General features: G+C 38.6%; 1 protein-coding gene across 2 annotated transcripts in view; it reads right to left on the reverse strand.

The window, feature by feature from the left end:
• Window positions 1-26,492, reverse strand: part of FSTL5 (follistatin like 5) — a 546,388-nt gene that overhangs the window by 317,831 nt on the left and 202,065 nt on the right. The gene's annotated exons all lie outside the window — the stretch shown is intronic.

Below are 26,492 nucleotides of genomic sequence, written 5' to 3' on the forward strand. Positions count from 1 at the left end.
ATGTAAATTCCAACATGTAGTTAGTCTTGAGTTTTAATACAGAAAACATCATAGCTATTTTTGCAAAGGAAAATACAGACCAGCAAGTTTAATTTCAGTGAGAGGCAAATTGCTAGTATAATAAAGCAATCATTTTGTAAGCAACAAGAGGACAATAAAGTGATTAGTTGGTAATCTGGATTTGTCAAAAATTGCCATCAATTTGTTAGCATTTCAGTATCAAGTAGGGAGGAGGAATTGAGTGAGATCCTATAGGGATTTGTGGTGAGTGTTCAGGGTTATAGTTAAAAACTAGGAGGACAGAGTGGAAAGCACATTAATCAAATTCATAGAGGACATTGAACAGGGACTACCAAATTTTTTGGTAGGTAGAATAAAACCACAGTGGAGTCTTTATATGAAAGATTAAATCAATAAAATGAGATACAAAACAATGCAAAGTGGGCTCCACAGTAAAGAAAAATCCAATGAATGCAAATTGAAAGGAAAAATGTTGTCTCAGAAGAGGTGCCATTTGGATGATAGTACATTTATAGTAGATTTAAATTCGATGATATCAGTAGATAACTGGAATAGGAATCTATTTGGTCTAGAACAAGGCTTCACATGTGTTCCTCTTTCCAAATGTCCCTTTTATAACGTCCAAATATTTGAGATATCCTTACAGGTTTATATTTATTTGTAAGAAACAATATCACAAAACAGAACACATTAGTTTAGCTGAATTTGAAGTATGTTTCCCAAAGCAAGCTAAGCTCATTGCACTAGAGAGAAGATATGTTTTTCTTAAGGACAGTCTAAATTATTATGATTATTTTTTAGCTCTGCTCTACCTGATCTGAATGTCTATTTATTTTTATTTTTTGGTGTTTGTAACAATTATGCGACTGGTTCTTTCTGCTTCAAACTAAATAAATACATAAAAGAAAAGCAAATGTAATGGGGGATAATAACGGGTTTGTGTATTATTAATAACTATTATTTTCATTACTATAGTTGAAGAACACCAGTCATGGACCTAAACCCCACAGAAAGATTGTCCCTGCCCCACAGAGCTTACACGCTAAGTATAGCCATTAAACACCCATAGTACACACATACCTTCAGGAACACAAAAGATCATGATGCTGAAGCTAATGAAGTATTTTGGCAATATAGCTAATTGCAAAATGAACTGAGAAAAAAATTCAGATGTCATGGTTATTTCTGCTGTGTGTTATAAATCCTACTTATCAAATGGCAATTTAAAAGCACATTTTACCAAATTGGCTCTCTACTTCTTGAATTCCCATTAATGTTATGAAAATTTTAAAAAATCAGAACATATCTGTGGGATAAAGTCCCAAGAGCTATCCTGTTTACAAACTGTCAGTATGAGGAGGTGAGTTCATGTTTCTAGATCTTCCAGCTTTTATGTTTAAACAGATGGTTTTACGTAGCAGGAATAAATCCACACTAAAATAGTAAAAAAACGTTTAAGAATACCTCTTCTGATACAGATAGGAAATAAGTCTCTCATCAGTGGTACATTCACAAGAAAACTTTAGATACATTTATTTGTAAAAATGACATTTTAACACTTAACACATAATACTATATGACAATCTATATATAAAGAAGAAAAGGAGGACTTGTGGCACCTTAGAGACTAATAAATTTATCTGAGCATAAGTTTTCGTGAGCTACAGCTCACTTCATCGGATGCATTCAGTGGAAAATACAGTGGGGAGATTTATATACACAGAGAACATGAAACAATGGGTGTTACCATACACACTGTAAGAGAGTGATCAGGTAAGGTGAGCTATTACCAGCAGGAGACTGGGGGGGGGGGGACCTTTTCTAGTGATAATCAAGGTGGGCCTAGACTATTTTCCCATGTTTATTCCCTCCCCCCCCCCCCACTGTTCCTCAGACATTCTCGTTAACTGCTGGAGCGATGACAAGTTGATGACGTGAGCTGTAGCTCATAAAAGCTTATGCTCAAATAAATTTGTTAGTCTCTAAGGTGCCACAAGTACTCCTTTTCTTTTTGTGGATACAGACTAACACAGCTTCTACTCTGAAACCAATCTATATATAGTTATTCACAGGAATAGAAAATGTCCAACAAAGGCTGTTCTAAAGTTAAATCAATTGTTCCATAGCAGAACATTCCTTCCCTTCCCTAGAGCACATGATGAAACAATACTGGTAATGAGAGAGAGCCACTGTCAGTACTTGCAAGTTTGGTTGGTATTCCTGGCCAAAAACAAACAACACACACAACCAACCAAAATCAGAAAACAAAGCAAAACCCCGCAAACTTCAAATGGGATTTGCCTCTGAAAAAATAACCTTTGTTATTGTTTTTACAAAACCAAAAAGGACCACATTTACTATTTATAAATTCTGTTTGCCTGTCTCTAAACCAGTTAATGAATCATTAATGTTGACTGACATATGTTAAGAAACCACCCTTAACTACCGTTCAGTGTGTTATGTGTTTCCTTCTGTGAATGATCCATAGTGGATGGGTGTGACCCTTTGTACTCCAAAGCAACACCCTGGCACCCCCTTATTTACCACGGTGATATAATTTTGATGTTTTGTACAAATTATGCCTTGTGAGGTATCATTCTAAAAGTCTTGATCTGTTGAACTTTCAATATCCTGTTGGATTGTGTGTGTGCTGTTATTATATGTGAAGTTATGAAGTTTTGCTATGTGTGTGTTACTGAAATATACTGTGAAATTGGAAACACCCACAACCATCCTTTCAGGTACAACAATGGGGCCACCAGACAGAGTTGATGGCCCATTAAGGGGAATCCACACTACTAAGGACTATCACAGGATCTGCATACAATAAAGGCTTCTCAGAGAGCATGTAAACAACGGAGATTGCTGGAAAGATCTTTCCAGCAAACTGGAGGAACCTATAAAGGAGGAAGAAAAGGAGTACTTGTGGCACCTTAGAGACTAGCCAATTTATCTGAGCATAAGCTTTGAAGTGAGCTGTAGCTCACGAAAGCTTATGCCCAGATAAATTGGTTAGTCTCTAAGGTGCCACAAGTACTCCTTTTCTTTTTGCAAATACAGACTAACATGGCTGTTACTCTGAAACCTATAAAGGAGGGGAAGTTACATCATTGTTTGGCCTCAATTCCCCCACAACTCAACACCTGGAAATACATCTGGAAAATAAAGACAGCGCTTGATTCAAATCCTGTCTAGTTTATAGAACTCGGATTGCATTTTTACTTTTATTTCTTAGATAATCAGCTTTGATCTGTACACTTACTACTTATAATCACTTAAAAGCTTTCTGTAGTTAATAAATCGGTTTTATATTTTACCTAAAACAGTGTGTTGCTTGAAGTACTCGGGGAATCTGCTCAGCGTACAAAAGCTGGTGCATGGCCACTTTCCTTTGTGGAAGTGGCGGACTAGATTATAAACTTACACTGGTCAGGCTTCTGACCAGGGCAAGCTAGTACAGCTATGGGGTCCTAGGTTGGGGAGCTGGGAGAATTGTCTGGAGCCTCTCTACTTTTACTTCTTGAGTGGCTAGGAGAAGCATTCATATAACTCAGCTGGGTTTGTCCCTGCCTGTGGATAGCTGTGTAAGTGCAGGATCATGAGAGCATTGCAGTTCGTCAGAGCATCACAGTGTGAGAGGGAGCCCAGGTTGGTATGCCAGAGGACTCAGTGGTACCCCTGTTCCAGGTTGCACCCCGGGGAACCTGTCACAATGGGTATTTTACAGCTCCCAGATATAGAAGTTGGTTCTTTAGGTCAAGCTGTAAAGGCTCATGCTCTTCATCCTAGTTCAACCCCATCATGACCAAAATAGAAGTCATCCTAAGAACATCTCATAATTAAATAAAACAAATCATCTCTCTTCACTTAGTCGCTATCTTCATGTTCCAAGACAATACTCTAAACAATGTGATTCTAATGTCACTTACACTAGAAGGATTAACTTCATTAAAATCTAGGAAATTACACCAGTTTACAACAGGTATAAAGTCAGATTCAGGCCTGACATGCACTTAAAATTATATACACACACACACACACACTTAGAGACTATCCCCTTAGTGCATAGTGGTTTGCACTGCAACATTTTATATCCTCTCAATTTGTTATTTAGTAGCACAAAGAAATGTACATTTGACATTAAAATTGATGTGTAAAAGATACTAAAGAGCTACAAAAGGTGTAAATAGTCACTAGTATGCAAGTGATTCACCTCAGATTCAAATACTAGTATCTTGTATAAACAAAGACTTTCAGCTCTTATGAGCTTCCTAGAAAAAAAAACCAAACCCCACAACAAATAGTATTAAAAAAGAACAAATCATGCATGGGTATCTGAATTTCCAACAACAGGATACTCTCATTCAGTGATACTCTGCATTCTGACCTCACTGCACATTTAGCAGTGGGGATCCTTATCTGAGTTATCAGAGAAGGTGTATTGTCTCTGTTAGGGTAACTAGAGACCCAGAGAGTTACCTGGAAGCTTTTGTTCAAGTTGCATCTTCTAATGATAAAATTTCTAAAGCATTTTGTAAGACAATGAGACTTTTTAATTATGACAGTGGCAACTGCTCTTGGTGCAGTCTCTCTGGGGTCCCAGCTGTCTCCTAAATGGTCCCCTTCAATTCACCTACAGTTAGACCAGTCCATAAATGCTTTTTAACCTGAGTCTACCAGCTCTTCAACTGAAGGACTTATAGTCTTCTTTTTGTCACCTTCTTCAAAGCATGCATGGTGACTCTTGCCCTTCTACTATCCCAGACTTTTCTGCTGCACTTTTGCTCTCTGTTCTCCCTCCTTTATAGCTGGGCTTGTTTTCTTTATTGGTCACAGGTGTGGGTGCATGCCTCTGTGATTGGCAGTTCTGGCAGCTGTGTGGCGGCGTGTCCAGCCTGATTGCCTGGAAACAAGGAAGAATCTCCTCTCCCTTCTGGCTACGCTCAGTATAGAGTACATAAACTTCATTACAATCAATATATTTTCTTCTTATTGTTTCTAATATTAAGGATGCATTTTAAAGTTAAGGAATTTTGTGCGTATATTGGTGATGCGGGGGGGGGGGAGGGGTGTGTTATATTTAGCACTTAGGAACCTTGAAAGTATCCTTCATATTGGAAATGATTATGAGTGTTTTTACCACAGCACATCTCCCTCCCTTCTCCTATCAGTACTGATTTGAGATGTTTATAATACTAAACATAATTCAACAAATGCCAGTTCTGACATTTTCTTCAAGTTAACAAGGTAGCTATTTTGGTACTGAAGCTCTGCTTCCAGGTATGCTGTTCCATGAATCTGCAAGGTCTATATTTGGAGGCTAATTCAGGATGAACTCTGGCTTGGGCTAACAGAAGTTGGGTTTATCATCATCATTATGTCCCTGTGGACTACGGACAGGGGAGGATTCATGGGGGTGGGGAAATCATGACTGATATAAACAAGGGCTATGAAAGCTGCCTCCTTACTCTACTTTCTGAAAATTAAATTGCAATAAAAATTGAAAGGAAGGGAAACGTATAGGAGTAAGCTGCTCAGAAAGGCTTAGTGAGCTGTATCTAGGGATGCAGTAGTTACTTTATCTTAGTGTATATTTAATATTTTAAGTCTCACTGAAACATAGTATAACACCACTAGCATTTCCTAACTTGGTCCATCTGATTTTTTTTTCCATTCCAAGAAGACCTGTGGAAATGGTATTCATTTTTCATGTTGAATGGGTTCTTCATTAAAAGAACCAGAGAGTGATATGATTCTATCTTTTAAAAAGTCATCAAAGCTCCAAATGATAGAGTCAAAAAGGTAGTACAGTTCTATGGGCACTTGTGGTACCATTCCTTACAAAAGCTGTTTAGACTAGCATACTCATACTCTGCCTTGGGGACCTGGTAGCGGGAGACAAAGGACCAGCCTCGTCTCTGGCATGCCCAATGATTCCGATGGTACAGGTTCCTCGAACCCAAGATGGTGGCAATAAGGGTCAAGTGTCGAGTAGCTAAGTTATACTGCAAAAGCTGAGCTGATGGCTAAATAGAAGAAAACTAAAAATCTATACAAATCAAAGAGTCAAAGAAGACCTAATTCTACAGGGGGGTTTGCCCTCTTATAGGGTCTTGGCACTATCCTAAATATTCATGTCAGTACTCAACCTTCCATTTCCAAATCTCATTCCCTCACCTACATAAACCTTAGGGTACATTTACTCTGTAGGTTTACATATCCATGTATACTAATGCCAATTATATCATTCTTGAAACCCATTACCTATGGCCTGGATCGTTACTTCCATGTTCTTGCGGTGTTTCTTATGGTTACTGCTATGTTCCAGAATTTTGGTAAATACATTCAGTTCCCCAAAGTCTAAACAGATAACCATTAGGCCATATACCTATGTCAAAGGTTACAGGCACTTCAGAAGTCACTTATGAATTTAATGATAAACCATCTCTGTAAGAAATGATATGGTAGAATACAGAGGTGGGATGAGAGTAATAGATATCATTCTATTCCTCCCTTCAGTCTGGGAGCAGATTTTTAACAAAGGGCAACTGAAAGTTCCTACTGGCAGCACCTTACTAATTTAAGGAGTTAAAGCAATCTAAGGAGATGAGCATCAAAAAGCTTAAGGAATCTATTTCTACTAGGAACTATCAGAGAGTTCGCTAAATATAAGTACATTACAATCTAAAAGATAATTTGATCAAACCAATTTAGGTAACAACCTTCTAAAGAAATAGATGAACACATGTGAACACACTATGGGCCTGATTCTGACTTCACTTATAGTGGTGTAACACTCAGAAGTCATAAATCCCCCCCACACCCCATTTTTTTAAAGGCAGAATTCATGGCAGCTGGTAAAGAAAAAGAGACAGATGGCAGGTAATACAATTGTCATAGATGGAAAAAGAAGGGAGTAGAGAAGAGCAAGTAAAAGAAAACAAGAGAGTCAACTGTATCAGCAGCCAATATCCGGAAGTTCCAGTTTCTTCTGTTTAACAAAAACAAAACAAAGAACAAGAAGCAAAGGAAGAAATAGAAACAATACTTCCAAACCATCCACACAACCCATTCTTACTGCCAATCATATTCTGCCGCTTCTTTGTTTTGATCCTGTGGTGAGTCAGGATATTGAACAAGCTGACTAGGGAATTGGGGAGAGGGAGTTTGTCATGGTTAGTGTGCTGGTTATGCCATGCTCAGCTGAGGACCACATCAGTTAGCTCCTATTCAATAACTTATTGAAACAAAGAGCTAGAGGACTTATCACTGAGATTCCAGAAGTCCCCCTTTATTTACCGTCTACACATTAGTGATCCTCTACTGCCCATTTGTGGACTACAGCATACTTGGCTACAGTAGGCTTATCATATTATACCTCCACTATAAAAGTTAATTAAAAAAATCAGTAATCTGCAATGGACTTCCCCGACAGTGTAGGTTAAAGTTACTTTACTGTAGTGCAAGTTGGAGTTACAATAAAGTAGTATAAATGTACCTCCTACAAAATTGCAATAGTCAGTATTCGGATATACAAATAAAGATGCACCATGTATACATTTACCTCATGTTCAAACAAAGGTTATATATTTTGCTTTGCCTCCTTATTGCCCTTGTGCCCCGAGGATGAAATTCTGGCCACAGTGAAGTCAATGGCAAAGCTCACATTAACTTTAATCTAGTCAGGATTTCACTCCTAGTCACAGACAAGAAGCTAAAATGCACACCCATTAAATCCTACTCCAAACAACTATGCTGTAGGGAGGGAAACACTTAATTGAAGGGAGGAAAAATTCTGGCCACTCAAGAACATTTATATAATAAGAAGCATCAAGACTGTGCTGAACAGGTCAAAATACCACAAATCAGGACTCTCCAGAACTTGGGCCTTCCATGTGCTGCTGCTGCACCATCCTAGTGAAATTTAAAAGAACGTTTGTGTGTGCAGTGTGCCATTCCCATCCAAGGGAATATGAAGTTGGATCTTATATTACAATAAAATATTACTTTTTGAAGTTAAAGCAATGAAAACCTCCACAAGGCAGATTCCCCACAGGTAATCCTAACCTTTACACAGCTTCTTCATGACATAAATGTCTGCACCTTATAAATATTACAGTGTAGAACATAAAATAACTGAGGTTTATATACTAACATTCAATCTGAATAAAGTCTCTGAATAAGTTTAAGTTGTTCAAACATAGAACTTTGATTGGATTTCTGAACTAGATTAAATGTCATGTTGCTATGAAGTCCATCTCAGCAGACAATTGTATGAATTCCCTGCCAAAGTATATACTCATAAATATATATTACACATTAAGAGTAGTTTTGGCCACCAATTGTTACATAGGGAAAATAACCATGATATCCTATGTAGTAACTTTTGGTAAATGACTTTTAAATTGTAACCATAGTATATACATATACATTATATACACACACATGCATGCACACACACAAATCTCCATGTGATAATATGGATATACAAATACATGTTTGCAAAGTCAAGCACTGAAAATTTAAGAAATGCCAGAGTTAAGGTTTCATCTGCAATCTTAATTCATCCTCCTTGTGCAATTACATTATCACGTACTATTTTTTCCACAGAACCCTGACTTGTTTATTGTACAGGGTAGACCATGCTTATTGAATGTGCAGCTGTTCCATCTTTCTTCATACTTGAAATGCTAATAAACACAGCTATGACATATTCAGCATCACAGAGACTTGGTGGAATAATACACATGACTGAAATATTGTTATAGAAGGGTACAGCTTGCTCAGGAAGGTCAGGCAGGAAAAAAAAGGGGAGGAGGTGACGCCTTATATATTAAAAATTTATACACTTGGACTGAGGAAATAGGAGACAGGCATTTGAAAGTCTATGGGTAACGATAAAAGGGGTAAAAAACAAGGGTGATGTCATGGTAGGTATCTACTATAGACCACATAACCAGGAAGAATATGTGGATGAGGCTTTTTTTTAAACCACTACCAAAATCATCCAAAGCACAGGACTTGATGGTGACAGGGTACTTCAGCCATCCAGATATCTGTTGAGAAACTAACATGTCAGGACACAGATTATACAAGTTCTTGAAATGTATTGGAGACGTTTTTCTATTTCAGAAGACGGAGAAAGTTACTATGGGAGAGGCTGTTCTAGATTTGATTTTGGCAAATAGGGAGGAATTGGCTGACAATTTGAAAATGGAGGGCAGTTTGGGTGAAAGTGATCATGAAATGGATCATGATTCTAAGGAACGGTAGGAGGGAAAACAGCACAGTAACAATAATGGATTTCAACAAGGCAGACTTTAGCAAACTCAGGGAGTAAGATTAGGTAAGATCCTATGGGAAGCAAGTCTAAGGGGAAAAACAGGTCAAGAGAGTTGGAAGTTTTTCAAAGAGATATTATTAAGGGCACAAGATAGGAACTATCTTACACTATCCCACTGCGGAAGAAAGATAGGAAGCATGGCAAGAGACCACCCTCTTCAGAGATCTGAAGCTCAAAAGAGAGTCCTACAAAAAGTGGAAACTAGGTCAAATTACAAAGGATGAATATAAACAAATAACACAATTATGTAGGGATAAAATTAGAAAGGCAAGGTACAAAACAAGATTAAACTAGCTACAGACAAAGAGTAACAAGAAAACATTGTATGAATATATTAGAAGCAAGAGGAAGACCAAGGACAGGGTAGGCCCGTTATTCAATGAGAGGGGAAAAATAATAACAGAAAATGTGGAAATGGCAGAAGTGCTAAATGACTTTTTGTTTCAGTTTCTCAAAAACAAACGAGGGGAAATACAACCTATATGGAGCTACTATAAGATGGATATATAACTGGTTGGAAAACCATTCCCAGAGAGTCGTTATTAGTGGTTAATCATCAAGCTGGAAGGGCATATTCACAGGGATCAGTTTTGGTTTCAGTTCTGTTCAGTATCTTCATCATGATATAGATAATGGTATAGAGAGAACACTTATAAGTTTGAGGCTGAAACCAAGCTGGGAGGTTGCAAGTGCTTTGGAGGATAGGATTAAAATTCAAAATGATCTGGACAAACTGGAGAAATGGTCTGAAGTAAAAAGAATGAAATTCAATAAGGACAAATGCAAAATACTTCACTTAGGAAAGAACAATCAGTTGCACACATACAAAATGGGAAATGACTGCCTAGGAAGGAGTACTGCAGAAAGGGATCTGGAGGTCATAGTGAATCACAAGCTAAATATGAGTCAACAGTGTAACACTGTTGCAAAACAAGCAAACATAAGTCTGGGATGTACTTGCAGGAGTGCTACATTGTAAGCAAGACACAATAACTAATTCTTCTGCTGTGCTTCACACTGATATGGCCTCAACTGGAGTACTGTGTCCAGTTCTGAGTGCCACATCTCAGGAAAGATGTGGATAAACTGGAGAAAGTCCAGAGAAGAGCAACAAAAATGATTAAAGGTCTAGAAAACATGACCTATGAGAGAAGACTGAAAAAATTGGGTTTGTTTAGTCTGGAGAAGAGAAAACTGAGAGGGGACATAACAGTTTTCAAGATTTTAAAGAGCAGGTTAGACAAACACCTGTCAGGGATGGTCTAGATAATACTTAGTCCTGCCATGAGTTCAGGTGACTGGACTAGATGACCTCGTGCAGTCCCTTCCAGTTCTATGATTCTATATCTTCATTATTCAATGTCTTTGCCTTAGAACATATTTACCACAATTCCTCCATACTCTAAACTGAATAAAGCATTTTTTATTTTCTCACCAGCTTTTCTATTGTACTCATCACTGCTTTTCTATTGTACTCATCACTGTAGTATCTGACTATTTCACAAACATTTATGAATTCACTACGCTCCTGGGTGAGGTGAGGAGATGTTATTAAATTCATTTAAGAGTGGAGGAATGAAACACAGACATATTAAGGCCAAAACTGGAAAAGGTATCCACTAACTTTGTGTGCCCAACTTGAGATACATAGTGCCTGACATTTCAGAGTACTTAGTATTGCGACAGCACTTTATATATTTAAGAATAGCTTCCATTGCCTTCAGTTGAAGTTGTGACAGCTCAGTACTTCTTCAAATCAGACCCCACAATTTAGAGTCAAGTACCCAAAAATTGGAGATACAAAGTTAGTGTCTACCTGTGAAAAGTTTTGTTTAGGTGACTTGCCTACCATCACAAAGGAATTCTGAGGCAATGACTGTTCCATAGGATGGTGATTTGACTGCTTTAACCATGAGACACTACTTTCTCTTCTCGCAGTTCCATCTCTTATTCACCACTTACCATCCAACTTCTTCTACAAATGAGGCAAAGGTTCTACAAACAACAGCCTCATTCACATACCAACCTGATTTATTCCCTGGAATTCTATCTGCTTCCCATTTTCTTGCCTTCTCCCAGCACACCTCATTCTTCTCCTGTTCCCCAGTATGTCCCCTACCATCTTGTTGCCCCCTCCTTCCACTGACCCAATCCCCATGACTCCCATTATCCCAAACCTGTTCTTAAACCCTACATCCACCCTCACATACTTCTGTGCCTGTAACTTCCAGATTGTTCCTATTCCTTTTTACTACAATCCCTTCAACCTATCCTTATCTCCCGTCTACTCACCCCACTGTACTCTAGTAAGGGTGCCCTCTCCTTCTCTTTCATTCTGTCTGGAAGCCAGCATTTCTGCTCATAGTTCTGTTACTTCCAGAAGTAGCAGTTACACAAGTCTTGCTCAACCCTTGTTGTTCTCACCTATAGCACGCTCAGTTCAGATGGAATCATCAGATTTTTAAAAAATATCAGCCTAAAACAAATCTCTACTAGGCATGTGCAAACAACAAATTTTCAGAGGGTTATACTCAGCCAAATACAGGTGAATTTTCAAAAAGACACCAAAAAAACACCAACTCGTTTCATGCCAGGGCTACCCCTCTGCAAAATTCTAAGTCCCCACTTCAAAGCATGGAATCAATTTATAAGGTGTTCTGTGTTTCACTGGTTTCTACTTTCATATGATGGATTTTTTAAAGAGGAAAAAAATTAGACAATTCCATAAAAAATACTAAGGTTGCACAGTGTTTGTGCATGTTAATTTATATTATAAAGCCATTCACAATGATCTGATTATGGACTATTTCTCAAATAAAATGAAAAATAAAGTAGCTGATTTTCAGTTTTCAGTATGTTTTTCAATTTCAATCAATCAATTAGGGCTAATAAGTATATTTTCTGTGCAAAGATCATTAACAGAATATTTTCTGGTTATGAACCACTAGGCAAACGAGGTCCAAATATATGAACTTGTTTTCAGTCTACTAATGCATTACAGTCCAATTTATAAAACAAAACCTTCAGTCAATTCATTATAGATATTTGGACCTTGTAAACTATTCAAAAATAATTATATTCATTAGCACATTCTCCACAGGCTAATACTGTTTAACCTTGCATAATGAACATGGAACATGGAGTAGATATTGGCAAAACATACTTTGCATATCTACTCTTATTAGTAAGAAACATTTGTCATAAATCTATTCTTCTAAAACCCATTTTCTGAACAAAACAATAGCTACTGATGATTTTCTCATATAAAGATCATGCTGCTTAGTTTGTAAGGAAAGTCTGCTATTTTCTATTTTCATTTGAACATTTTCTCTAGATAATAACTACTATTTAGTAGGTTTCAGAGTAGAAGCCATGTTAGTCTGTATCCACAAAAAAGAAAAGGAGTACTTGTGGCACTTTAGAGACTAACTGATTTATTTGAGCATAAGCTTTAGTGAGCTACAGCTCACTTCATCGGATACTTAAGTAGGATACTTAAGCCTGAATATGATGACAACTTTATTCCACTTGTCTAAAAAGCTACTTGAAAGCATAAAAGGCTTTCCATTCTATTTAATCACCTCAAAATAAGGAGAAAATTCTTCCTTCGGAAGCTGTTTTGCCATCAGATTGGCCTCTGTACATTCAATGTTGAATTGAACAAAAATACACTGCTTCTGAAAACATGGCTCTTTGCATTAAATATCGTAAGAACTGAATTTGTTTTGTATCCTAATAATTCTGCCTGTGGAATCATTATGTAAAATATAAATTATAGTAAAAATATAATATAAAAATATCAATGTGAATGACACTAATTTGTTCATATTTTCTATTACCAAATACTCCCTTCACAGCATTGATTCATTTCACATGCTGTGGAAATTTATCATCTCAACAATTACACCTTCTCTGGCCTTTCTGCATGACCTGTTTCTCATTCAGTCTAGCCAAGATATCAACTACTTTCATTTGCTTTCTGACTCTTACAACATCAAATCCAAGCTTCCTGTTCTCAATTTCATGTTTCTAATTACTCTAGTTCCCACCTACATCAGTGTTTTCAGGCCCCGATTTCAACAAAGCACTTAAGTACAGGTTTCACTGACTTGCTAGGGTTATGTGTTTTCTGAATAGGGATGATTTAAGCAGAGGTTTAAATGCTTTTCCTTCCATTTCTCTGTCTCCCACTTTTAGCTTCACATGCTGTCTTCTAGGTAGGCTCTCTTTTGTCCACCAGGTGCACTCCATCCCTCTCCCATTTTTAAATCCCTCCTTAAAAGCTATTGCTACTTGGAATCCTTCCCCAACTACTACTTCTCACCAATAATTCATCACACCCTCTCTTTCCTTAATTTTGTCTAAATTAGATTGTTTGAGTTCCTTGGAGCAGGACATGTGAGCTATAATGATTTTCATAATAGAGAACAAGAATAATTTCTGATTATACATTGCATGTCTGACCATTTATGCACTAAATAAAACTTCTGCTCAAATGTTTTGTGTTATAGGATAAGTGAAGCAACAAACTTTGGCTTTTCTTTTTATCCCAAAGGCTTAAGTTTACATCTAGCTAAGGCTCTCTGTGAAACACGTTTGCTGATTTCAGCTTTGTTCCTAAATCCTATTTCTAAAATAAAACAAAATAAAATGCTTGACCAGGAGGTAGGAATGACTGCAAAAGCAAGTGATCCAACCTGTACAAAATTATCTGAGCTACAGATTTAAGTGCCACCTGTTCCCACAAGTTTTGGCTAGTGCTATTGGTCTCTCACTTACATGACTGCAATTTTTTTCCAAATAAAAACAAACAAACAAACCAAACAGCCATTCATATCTGACCACATGAATTGAATAACATTCACCCAGGGTATAGCTCACTTCAGGTACTGCATAGAGCATTCCCCAATGTGAAGTCTTTATCAAATATTTCTGAACCCAGATAAATTAAGGAAATAATTTATTACTATAATGGGAAGACAATAGATTTTTCTCTAAGCATCATTTAGTTATATTTCTCATTGCAAAAAATAGCTAGTGTTTTATATAATATTTTCTAAATAAAGTTGCTCTAAAAACTTGTCCATTTTATAAGAGATATTTAAATTGACAGATACATGTACAATAGAAATACATTTTATACTTGTGGCGATTGAGGGAGGTCCCGCACAATTGGAAAAAGGCAAATATAGTGTCCATCTTTAAAAAAGGGAGAAAGAGAATCCGGGGACTACAGACTGGTCAGCCTCACTTCAGTCACTGGAAAAATCATGGAGCAGGTCCTCAAGGAATCCATTTTGAAGCACTTGGAGGAGAAGGTGGTGATCAGGAACAGTCAGCATGGATTCACCAAGGGCTAGTCATGCCTGACCAAACCTGATTGTCTTCTGTGAGGAGATAACTGGTTCTGTGTATATGGAGAAAGTGGTGGACTGATGTATCTTGACGTTAGCAAAGCTTTTGATATGGTCTCCCACAGTATTCGTGCCAGCAAGTTAAAAAAACGTATGGATTGGACGAATGAACTATAAGGTAGATAGAAAGCTGGCTAGATCGTTGGGCTCAACAGATAGTGATCAACAGCTTGATGTCTAATTGGCATCCGGTATCAAGCGGAATGGCCCAGGGATTGGTCATGGGGCCGGTTTTGTTCAGCATCTTCATTAATAATCTGGATGATGGGATGGATTGCACCCTCAGCAAGTTTGTGGATGACACTAAGATGGGGGAAGAGGTAGATATCCTGGAGGGTAGTGACAGGGTCCAGAGTGACCTAGACAAATTGGAGGATTGGGCCAAAAGAAATCTGAAGAGGTTCAACAAGGACAAATACCAAGTCCTGCACTTAGGACGGAAGAATCCCATGCATTGCTACAGGCTGGGGACCAAATGGCTAAGCGGCAGTTCTGCAGAAAAGAACCTGGGGATTACAGTGGATGAGAAGCTGGATATGAGTCAACAGTGTGCCCCTGTTGCCAAGAAGGCTAACGGCATATTGGTCTGCATTAGTAGGAGCATTGCCAGCAGATTGAGGGACGTGATCATTCCCCTCTATTAGGCACTGGTAAGGTCAGATCTGGAGTATTGCATCAAGTTTTGCCCCCTCATCCCCACCCCCACTACAGAAAGGATGTGGACAAATTGGAGAAAGTCCAGTGGAGGACAACAAAAATTATTAGGGGCTAGGGCACATGATTTACGAGGAAAGGCTGAGGGAACTGGGCTTATTTAATCTGCAGAAGAGAGCGTGGGGGGATTTGATAGTAGCCTTTAACTACCTGAAGAGGGGTTCCAAAGACGATGGAGCTAGGCTGTTCTCAGCGGTGGCAGATGACAGAACAAGAAGCAACAGTCTCAAGTTGCAGTGCGGGAGGTCTAGGTTGGATATTAGGAAAAACTATTTCACTAGGAGCGTGGTGAAGCACTGGAATGGGTTACCTAGGGAGGTGGTGGAATCTCCATCCTTAGAGGTTTTTAAGGCCTGGCTTGACAAAGCTCTGGCTGGGATGATTTAGTTGGGGTTGTCCCACTCCTGAGGTCTCTTCCAACCCTAATCTTCTATGATTCTGTGATTTTATAGAAAATGTTTATTTCCCCAATTAAAGACTTCATTTAATTTTCCAGTAATCTATTTCCTCTTGGATCTTATATTCCATAGTCCCCCCCGTCCTGTTTCATACATAGTAAATTCTTCTCCTAGACAAATTTAATAATACTTTGCCACCTCTCTCTCAGATGATCTGTAAACTTTTCCCTTGTAAATCACGAGTTTTAAATAAAAATTACAGTGAAACTGTTCTTGTATATTTAACATGTTAATAACCATGACCATATATCATCAATTAAACATTTCCAGAGATATATTCGGTACAAAATTGCAAGTCTTCTTTGGAGAGTCTCCCGTGGTGATCATCTAAGGTTTCCCATCCCACCATTATTTGCTTAGTGTGTCTCAAATGTTTACACGAGTGTCATTTGCAATTCTGCCTTCTGTGAAAGTATGCACATGTTGAAGATTTCTCCTAAAATATAATTCCTCTCAGTTAAGATAAAATGTGACATAACTTTGTCCTTTAATTTAAAGAAGACTTTCTGGTATTGTGACACCATTTAATGTCTATTCTCTACACTTGCTCATGAATGAAAGTAGCAGCTCTACAGAGTCTGATTTTTCTTCTGTGCTGTGTGTGGCAGTACAGATACCTGCTATAAGATAGTAAAGGGAACCCTTACGCCTCATTATTACTTCTCACAGCTGCACAAATTGGGCCATAGTCTGGTCCAAAGATGATAAGTGGTCGTAGACATTCATAAATAATTTTCAAAAAGAAAAGGAGTACTTGTGGCACCTTAGAGACTAACCAATTTATTTGAGCATAAGCTTCGTGAGCTACAGCTCACTTCATCAGATGGCTTATGCTCAGATAAATTGGTTAGTCTCTAAGGGCCACAAGTACTCCTTTTCTTTTTGCGAATACAGACTAACACGGCTGTTACTCTGAAACCCATAAATAATTTTGCTTAGTGACTCTCTGCCAATTTTAGTTCCAAAAATAACTCTTGCAAAACTCAGAACATTGTTGCTTTGACAGAAATATCATCTTGAACAGAATTAAATCGTTTGTTGAAGGAAATAAATATATGGAAGTCATTTCATCATAGTTATGTTAATGATGCATTTTTCTTAGGTATTTAATGCTGCTTGGGATTAATAGTTGTCAACTCTCTCCAAGAGTTAGTTCCCTAAGCCAGGCCAGTCCTTCCTCACCCAAAAACAGTGAGACACCTCCTGCACCATTATAATGTATACTCAGTGGTTAGGGCACCCATCTGGAATTTGGGAGACCTGATTTCAAATTTTTACTGTGCCTGATTTAGAGCAGTGACTTGAACAGAGCTCTCCCATATCTTAAAATACTAGCCTAACCACCAGGCTATTTGGTATCCTGAGGTTAATGTTTCTCAGTCTCTCCTACGGAAGTAGTTCCACTTTGTATTAAAGAACTATCTATTCATTGGGCCCTAGAGAGAGACAGCAAGAGAGATTGACCCTAGAGTCCAGTAGTGAGAGCACTCTCCTGGGTTATGGGAGATTCAAGTTTAAGTCCCTATTCCCATAAATATTTAATGGTAGTATATCACCAGAATATTTTGTTGTGTGTATGTTGTTACTTATAATATTAGGATTATAATAGTACACTTTAGGGAGCTATTACAGTTAGAAACTCCTACAGTTCTTCACAGAAAGCATTCTGCAAAGATCATTGATGAACTGCGTGAAACTGTTCATCTCAGCGTTGTTTCAAAGTGGTATTTTTCCAGCTTATTTTAGGCTATCTTGTATTAAGAGTTCTGAATGGTCTAACAATTAGCACTTTTTTATCTAATCTGTCAAACTGATACTCCTTCATGCTTAAAAACAACAAGATGCTTCGAGCTCTGGAAGCTTCTTAAGTGTTGTGTTGTGTTCTGTTTATTTTTAAATGGTTCTATAGAAGATGCAGCATATTTGTACAAGAAATGCATACTATTTGTACAATATTAAGATTCTAATATCCTTCTTGTTCATGGCATGGGCCATGGTAGTGTTTATGAAGTCATATTGGAGAACTGAAAATATATGCACAATATATACTTGCAATGGATCCTTATCTTTTTGAGCTAATATGATTAAGTCCTTGTCTGAGCCTTTTTATGTAATCTTAAAATTATCATCTTTACCAATATGTATCTCATCATCTTGGAGCTACAAAGAGAGAATACATAGATCAAGAGTGCCTGGTTCACTTCCCTCTTATAGAAGTAAACTGATCAAATGTCCTAAGGAATTTCCTCCCTGATGCATCATTAATCCCTCTTCAAAGCTCTGTTTTCAGTCTCTCCTTCCCCCTACTAGTCAATATTGTCAGAATCCCAGGATGGTGAAGGAACTAATACCCTTTTCTTTCTATAATACGTAAGACAGCATTAATGGACTGTAAATGCATTGTCTATCTTACCTCAAGTTGTCCCCATCTAATTCAGGCTTTTCTCAAGTGATTACTGACTCTACTTCAAAAGCACAAAATTTCAACTAATTCTCTCACAGATTACTTAGGGATGTCATCTCTTGTGTCCCAAAAGAGTTAAAACTGCTTGGAAAACTGAACTCGATCCATTAGAATACATTTTGGCAGGACACTAGTAAATCTCCCCCAGGAAAAGGATGTGTGTGTGTGTGTGTGTGTGTTTGTGTGTGCGCACTTTTGGTTAACTATCTGAGCTACACAGCAATCACAATCCTCAGCATCCCATGTCTGAGCTTATAGTGTATAAATAAAATGTATATTTGCACTACACTCTATTTTCTTGTACACTACAATAGAAAAGCAATTTGAACAGAATATAAGCAAAACTGCTAAGTGACACTAATGTATCTGACAGCCCTGTCACACCTGCTGGCATACAAGACAAAGAGAGAGAGAGAGAGAGAGACAGAAACTATCTCCACAAGATACACTTTGGCTTACAGGAAAGTGCATTGCTCTAGGAACCAGGCTAGCACAGGCCCTGGTCTCACTTCTTCTACTGACGGTATATACCTGTTCTAAGTGGCAGCAACCATCATCCCTTTTAGAAAATAAGTTAACTAAGTATCTTGAGAGCACAATGTCAGAATGTCATTTCAGGCAGAGCCTTGAACAAACATCTCTAATACGACAGACCTGACTCTAATCCACTCAGCCACACACTTTCAGACAAAAATGTATAAATCTGTATGTTTGGCTATTCTGTCTGTAACCATTAGCCCACATTCTGCTCCCAAAGTTGGGAGTAGAACCCCAAGAATCCTGATAACCAACATTCTGTTATTTACAAATAGCTGTACAACCCATGACAAATTGTATGTTGAGTCTCCATTTAGGAGCTGGTCCACAGAGGTGAAGTACCAGTTGCTACTTCAGCTCATGTGGAAGTGGCACATACTTTGTATCTAAAGGGCCTGGCTTCAATTCTGATGACCACCAATACAGAAAAAAATAATATCATTACAAAATGTATTATAGAACTTACGCACAAGTGGGCAGAACATGAACATTGGTATTTCTCAACTTTTAAGAGCTTGATTTTGCAACCTGAACAATCTTAGCAGAGGCGGGGAGAGAGAGAGAGAGAGAGAGAGAGAATAAACTACTTCTTAAATTAGCTTGAGGACCTGAGAATAATTGTAATGGATTTTACACTTGTTAAAATGACTTTATATTCCAAAACACCCTATTTAGAAGTGAATGAGTATTGTGGTAACATTTATTTTTTACTGTTGCATTTTATTGTTTGTATTTTGGTGAATGGAGTTGTCCCTTAAAAAAAGCTGAAGAGAGCACTTGATTGTGAAGTATGTTTGCAAGAGACAGAATATGTGGCCAGTGTTTGTCCATGTGTCCAGAGAATGCTGAAGTAAACTTTAAAATGTCACAATTTAATTTAATAAACATTTTTTAAATTAATCTCACTCTAGAAGGTATAACAGTAGCATATATTTGAGGATTAGACACCTTAAATCATTATTAATGAGCTAGCTCACTAGTCTGTATCTAGCACATCTTAGTAAAAATCAAAATGTAATTAATTAAAAAATTAATCAAAAATCATTAGTTGTTTGCAGGCCCTTATATGAGATGAATTTGGTGGGTCTTAGTGCTTGTTCCCAAATCACAATTTCACCACCATGCTTTGCACTAACTGAGAAACTCAACAGGCCAAGAAATGCCTTGGCCACTGAGACCACCTGTGTTATCCCTAGAAGTTGCCTCATACGAAAGTTAAGAGATGCTGGCAGGGCAGTGTGAATAGGAAGCTTGTCATGCTGCTGCCCTGTAGATTAAATAGAGGGCTTCACTCAGCAGGGCTATCAAGCTAATGTCTTTCATCAGCTATAAATCCACAAATTTTTATTTTAAAATGAAGTGTATTGTTATGTGAAAATAAGATGATTAAATAATTTGCACAAAGTGTCAGAGTTTCTGAATTTGGTGTCAGAGTAGCAGCTGTGTTAGTCTGTATTCGCAAAAAGAAAAGGAGGACTTGTGGCACCTTAGAGACTAACACATTTATTTGAGCATAAGCTTTCGTGAGCTACAGCTCACTTCATCGGATTCATTGGTGTGTGTTTCTTATTCCAATTAACTCTACCAAATAGTTAACAGACTATATCAGGCCTGTGTCCTGTGTGCTTGTGAAAGTTACCAAGTGATAACTATACTGCAACCAGCTACATACAGAAGGGGCCAGGATAGCACATACTCCTTCATGTTATGCCTGAATACTATTCTACAGGAATTGCTTTTATGACCTCTCCATTTATACTGACAACAAAGGTGCCAATGCTGGTGGTGTTGATGTAGTCACCTATTCAATGGAAATGCGAGCAAGATCATTAAACTTACTTCAAAGTGTTTCAAGCCAGACAGCTATTGGATGATAACTTTCAATTAATACAGATCTCAAGTGGATTCAGTCTGATGACTTAGAATAAAGGTTATATGGGCTTGATCCAGTGTCCACTGCAGTCATTAGAAAGACACCCATTGACTTAAATGGCTTTTGTATTAAGCCCTAAATCATATTACCAAACCTCATGTAGTCCCTCATGTAAGTACCACCCTCACAGTTTGGCTAAAGTGGTCCTAATATTTTTCTTTCCCTGGCTTTGTTAATATATGATTTTACCAGAAAGGAAAATACTTTAGTACCATAAACCGTAACCTAAAGTTCTTGTGCTAGGTGAGAGGTTTGAATGTGTGTAGATGAAACAATATTTTTAAAACAGAAACACAAAAAACAAAGCAGTGACGAAATAGGTGTGCAGAATTGTTTAAAGTTATATAGTTTTCCAATTCTGAATTAAAGATATGGTTTGGGATATGTTAGGCTGACTCAATTGCTGTGACATGATTCAGCTGTCATAACAGGATGGGATGTATCTGAGAAATGATACTGCATGTCAGCTGAGGAAATTGAAAACAGTGCAATTGATGGGTTTTTTACCTTTAAGAGGTTCCTACTCTATTAAAAAAGGAAATGGTGCAATTGCCTGAAAACTGAGTTTAAAATGCTATTAAATGTCTGTACTTTGAAACATAGCCCAAAGCTATTTGATGGCCCTTTATGCATTTTATCAGCATGCTGAAGACAATTGAAATGTCCAAAAGAGTGTTACCTGGAGAAGACTGCCTTTTTTCCGAGAAAAGATGATGACCAGGTAATTAAGGAACATTTATTTGTATATGCATTTGAACTGGTCATTTAAAGTTCACGTTGAAGAAAAAAAGCCTGTTATATGTTCAGTCTTGATTTTAGACTAACTTATCAGCTGCATTTTTTTCCTTCTAAATATCTTTTTATACTAATTTTCTCTTTCTGGCTCCAAGTCTCTTTTGAAAAAATATAATTTATGAATGATTTCTAATCTGAAAAATTCCCAAAACTTCCAGCCAACAAGTTTTAGTCTCAGTCCCTTGTAGTTTTATGTTCCCGACTATCTTCTAATCTATTCTAATAGGCTTAACCTACTGTATCATATTAAGTGTGACTGCCTTCTGATATTGTTGTTCCTAGACTGATGAGGATTTTTTTCCCTTTGTATATATGAATACTGATTATATACCTAGATGGTCTTCCACCACTTCTACTGACAACCTATCAGTCATACAAGAAATTTCAGTGTCCATGGACCCAAAAAAGTTATCTTCTTTGCTGACAAATCGCTTATGGAGAGCTCTAGGGGAAACAAAAGGAACCCAATATGCTGAAGGTGTCTTCCCCAAACCTCACAAAACTTGAGATTATATGATTGAGGAAACCTGAATTACAGAATCCCCGGTAATTATAAGTGGTGTAGGGACCTTCTAGCCTCCATTTCTCTCCAGCAGTTAGGAACAAGAGAAAAACACCACTCTCCTTTGGGTCTGTAATTTCATACACGCATACATAAAATAATACTGGCTTTGGACTGGTTGGTTGGTTTTGGGCTCGCCAGGACCTGTGCCTTTCACCTTCTTGGCAACATCCATATGAGTTTTATATATATGTGTGTGTGTATACACACACACACACAGTAGCCACTTTCATGAGTTTTAAGACCCCAGTGCAATCTATTAACAGTAGGATACCAAGGGAGAAAAAAATCACTTTTGTAGTGGTAATGAGAGTAGCCCATTTCAAACAGTTGACAAGAAGGTGTGAGTAACAGTAGGGGGGAATTAGTACGGGGGAAATTAGGTTTTGTAATCACCTAACCACTCCCAGCCTTTATTCAGGCCTTTTGATGGTGTCCAGTTTGCAAATTAATTCCAGTTCTGCAGTTTCACGTTGGAGTCTGTTTTTGAAGGTTTTTTTGTTAAAGAATTGCCACTTTTAGGTCTGCTATTGAGTGACTAGGGAGATTGAAGTGTTCTCCTACTGGTTTTTGAATGCTATAATTCCTGATGTCAGATTTGTATCCATTTATTCTTTTGCGTAAAGACTGTCCGGTTTGGCCAATGTGCATGGCAGAGGGGCATTGCTGGCACATGATGGCATATATCACATTGGTAGATGTGCAGGTGAATGAGCCTCTGATGGTGTGGCTGATGTGGTTAGGTCCTATGATGGTGTCCCTTGAATAGATATGTGGACAGAATTGGCACAGGGGTTTGTTGTAGGGTTTGGTTCCTGGGTTGGTGTTTTTGTTGTGAGGTGTGTAGTTGCTGCTGAGTATTGCTTCAGATTGGGGGGCTGTCTGTAAGTGAGGACTGGCCTGTCTCCCAAGGTCTGTGAGAATGAGAGATCGTCCTTCAGGATAGGTTGTAGATCCTTGATGATGCGCTGGAGAGGTTTTAGTTGGGGGCTGTAGGTGATGGCTAGGGGCGTTCTGTTATTTTCTTTGTTGGGCCTGTCTTGTAGTAGGTGACTTCTGGTTACCCTTCTGGTTCTGTCAATCTGTTTCTTCACTTCACCAGGTGGGTATTGTAGTTTTAAGAACACTTAATAGAGATCCTGTGGGTGTTTGTCTCTGTCTGAGGGGTTGGAGCAAATGCAGTTGTATCTTAGAGCTTGGCTTTAGACAATGTGTGATGTGGTCTGAATGAAAGCTGGAGGCATCTAGGTAAGTATAGAGGTCAGTAGGTTTCCAGTATAGTGTGGTATTTATGTGAACATCGCGTATTAGCACTGTAGTGTTCAGGAAGTGGATATCTTGTGTGGACTGGTCCAGGCTGAGGTTGATGGTGGGGTGGAAATTGTTGAAATCATGGTGGAATTCCTCAAGGGCCTCCTTCCCATGGGTCCAGATGATGAAGATGTCATCAATGTAGCGCAAGTAGAGTAGGGGCATTAGGGGACGAGAGCTGAGGAAGCGTTGTTCTAAGTCATCCATAAAAATGTTGGCATACTGTGGGGCCATGCGGATACCCATAGCAGTCCCGCTGACTTGTTCCCAAATCTGAAACAGTTGTGGGTGAGGACAAAGTCACAAAGTTCAGCCACCGGGTTTGCCGTCATAGTATCGGGGATGCTATTCCTGACAGCTTGTAGTCCATCTTTGTGTTGAATGTTCGTGTAGAGAGCTTCTATATCCATAGTGGCTAGGATGGTGTTTTCTGGAAGATCACTAAAGGATTGTAGTTTCCTCAGGACAACAGTGGTGTCTCGAAGATACCTGGGAGTGCTGGTAGTGTAGGGCCTGAGGACAGAGTCTACATAGCCAGATAATCTGCTGTCAGGGTGCCAATGCCTGAGATGATGGGCATCCAGGATTCCCAGGTTTATGGATTTTGGGTAGCAGATAGAATATCATTGGTTGGGGCTCTAGGGGTGTGTCAGTGTAGATTTGTTCCAGTGCTTCTTCAAGGAGTTTCTTGAGCAGATGGTGTAGTTTCTTTTGGTAATCCTCAGAGGGGGTCAGAGGGTAATGGCCTGTATAATGTGGTGTCAGAGTTGCCTAGCAGCCTCTTGTTCATTTTCCGACCTATTCATGATGACTACAGCACCTCCTTTGTCAGCCTTTTTTATTATGATGTCAGAGTTGTGTCTGAGGCTGTGGATGGCGTTGTGTTCTGCACGGCTGAGGTTATGGGGCAAGTGAAGCTGCCTTTCCATAATTTCAGCCTGTGCACGTCGTAGGAAGCACTCTATGTAGAAGTCCAGTCTGTTGTTTCGACCTTCAGGAGCAGTCCACGCAGAATCCTTCTTTTTGTCGTGTTGGAAGAAAGCTTTCTGTGGGTTAGTGTACTGTTCAGTGGTGTGTTGGAAATATTTCTTGAGTTGGAGATGTCAAAAGTAGGATTCTAGGTCACCGCAGAACTGTATCATGTTCATGGGGATGGTGGGCAGAAGGAGAAGCCCCGAGATAGGACAGACTCTTTTGCCAAGCCAAGAGTATAGCTGGATAGATTAACAATATTGTTGGGTGAGTTAATGGAACCACTGTTGTGGCCCCTTGTGGCATGAAGGCGTTTAGATAGTTTAGTGTCCTTTTTCCTCTGTAGAGAAGCAAAGTATGTGTTGTAAATGCCTTGTCTAGTTTTTGTAAAGTCCAGCCACGAGGGAGTTTGTGTGGAAGGTTGGTTTTTTTGGAGAGTTTCTAGTTTTGAGAGTTCAATCTTGATCTTCTCCAGTTTGCTGTATAAGATGTTGATCAAGTGGTTCCGCAGTTTCTTTGAGAGTGTGTGGCACAATCTCTCACCAGTCTGTGTGGTATGTTGATTGTAATGGATTTTTTACATTCAGTCCTTTTGGTATGATGTTCATTTGTTTGCATTTGGAAAGGAAGATAATGTCTGTCTGTATCTGCACGAGTTTTTTCATGAAGTTGATGGCTTTCCACTTCATACGGCTAAATTCAGTGCCTTGCATAGTGATAGGTTTTAGAGTGGTAGCCGTGTTAGTCTGTATCAGCAAAAACAACGAGGAGTCCTTGTGGCACCTTAGAGATTAACAAATTTATTTGGACATAAGCTTTCATGGGCTAGAACCCACCCAACCTGAAGCAAATACTCACCAGCAACCACACACCACACAACAAAAACACCAGCCCAGGAACCAAACCCTGCTACAAACCCCGGTGCCAACTCTGTCCACATATCTATTCAAGGGACACCATCATAGGACCTAACCACATCAGCCACAACATCAGGGGCTCATTCACCTGCACATCTACCAATGTGATATATGCCATCATGTGCCAGCAATTCCCCTCTGCCATGTACATTGGCCAAACCGGACAGTCTTTATGCAAAAGAATAAATGGACACAAATCTGACATCAGGAATTATAACATTCAAAAACCAGTAGGAGAACACTTATTAATAGGAGATCTAAAAGTGGCAATTCTTTAACAAAAAAACCTTCAAAAACAGACTCCAACGTGAAACTGCAGAACTGGAATTAATTTGCAAATGGGACACCATCAAATTAGGTCTGAATAAAGGCTGGGAGTGGTTAGGTGATTACAAAACCTAATTTCCCCCATACTAATTTCCCCCTACTGTTACTCACACCTTGTCAACTGTTTGAAATGGGCCACTCTCATTACCACTACAAAAGTGATTTTTCCTCCCTTGGTATCCTACAGTTAATTGAATTGTCTCGTTAAACTGACCTCCCACTTAATAAGGCAACTCCCATCTTTTCATGTGCTGTGTATTTATACCTGCTACTGTATTTTCCACTTTATGCATCTGATGAAGTGAGTTCTAGCCCACAAAAGCTTATGCCCAAATAAATTTGTTAGTCTCTAAAGTCCCACAAGGACTCCTCATTGTTTTTGCTGATACAGACTAACACAGCTACCACTCTGAAACTTAAAATCAATGGAAACCTTGATCCTATGTGGAGAATGAGGGAGTTTTGTGTAGTATTTTTTGAAAATATCATATGGCCCCCAAGTTATCTGTTTGATATTATCCTGCCTTACTGCCAGGAGTTAAACGGGAAGCAAACGAATGAAACAATGGCACAGACAAAAACCTTGAGTTAAATGGCTTCAGAAGGATTTAAGAAAACAATGGAAGGGCCACCAATTGTGAAGATGCTATCTGCTTGACTCTCACCAAGCTGGCACGGTTTACTTCTTAAGGTTGAAAGCCCGGGATCATCCTTAGCCTTAAAG

The sequence above is a fragment of the Natator depressus genome, chromosome 4 (assembly GCF_965152275.1).
Source record: "Natator depressus isolate rNatDep1 chromosome 4, rNatDep2.hap1, whole genome shotgun sequence".
Classification (NCBI taxonomy): Eukaryota; Metazoa; Chordata; order Testudines; family Cheloniidae; genus Natator; species Natator depressus.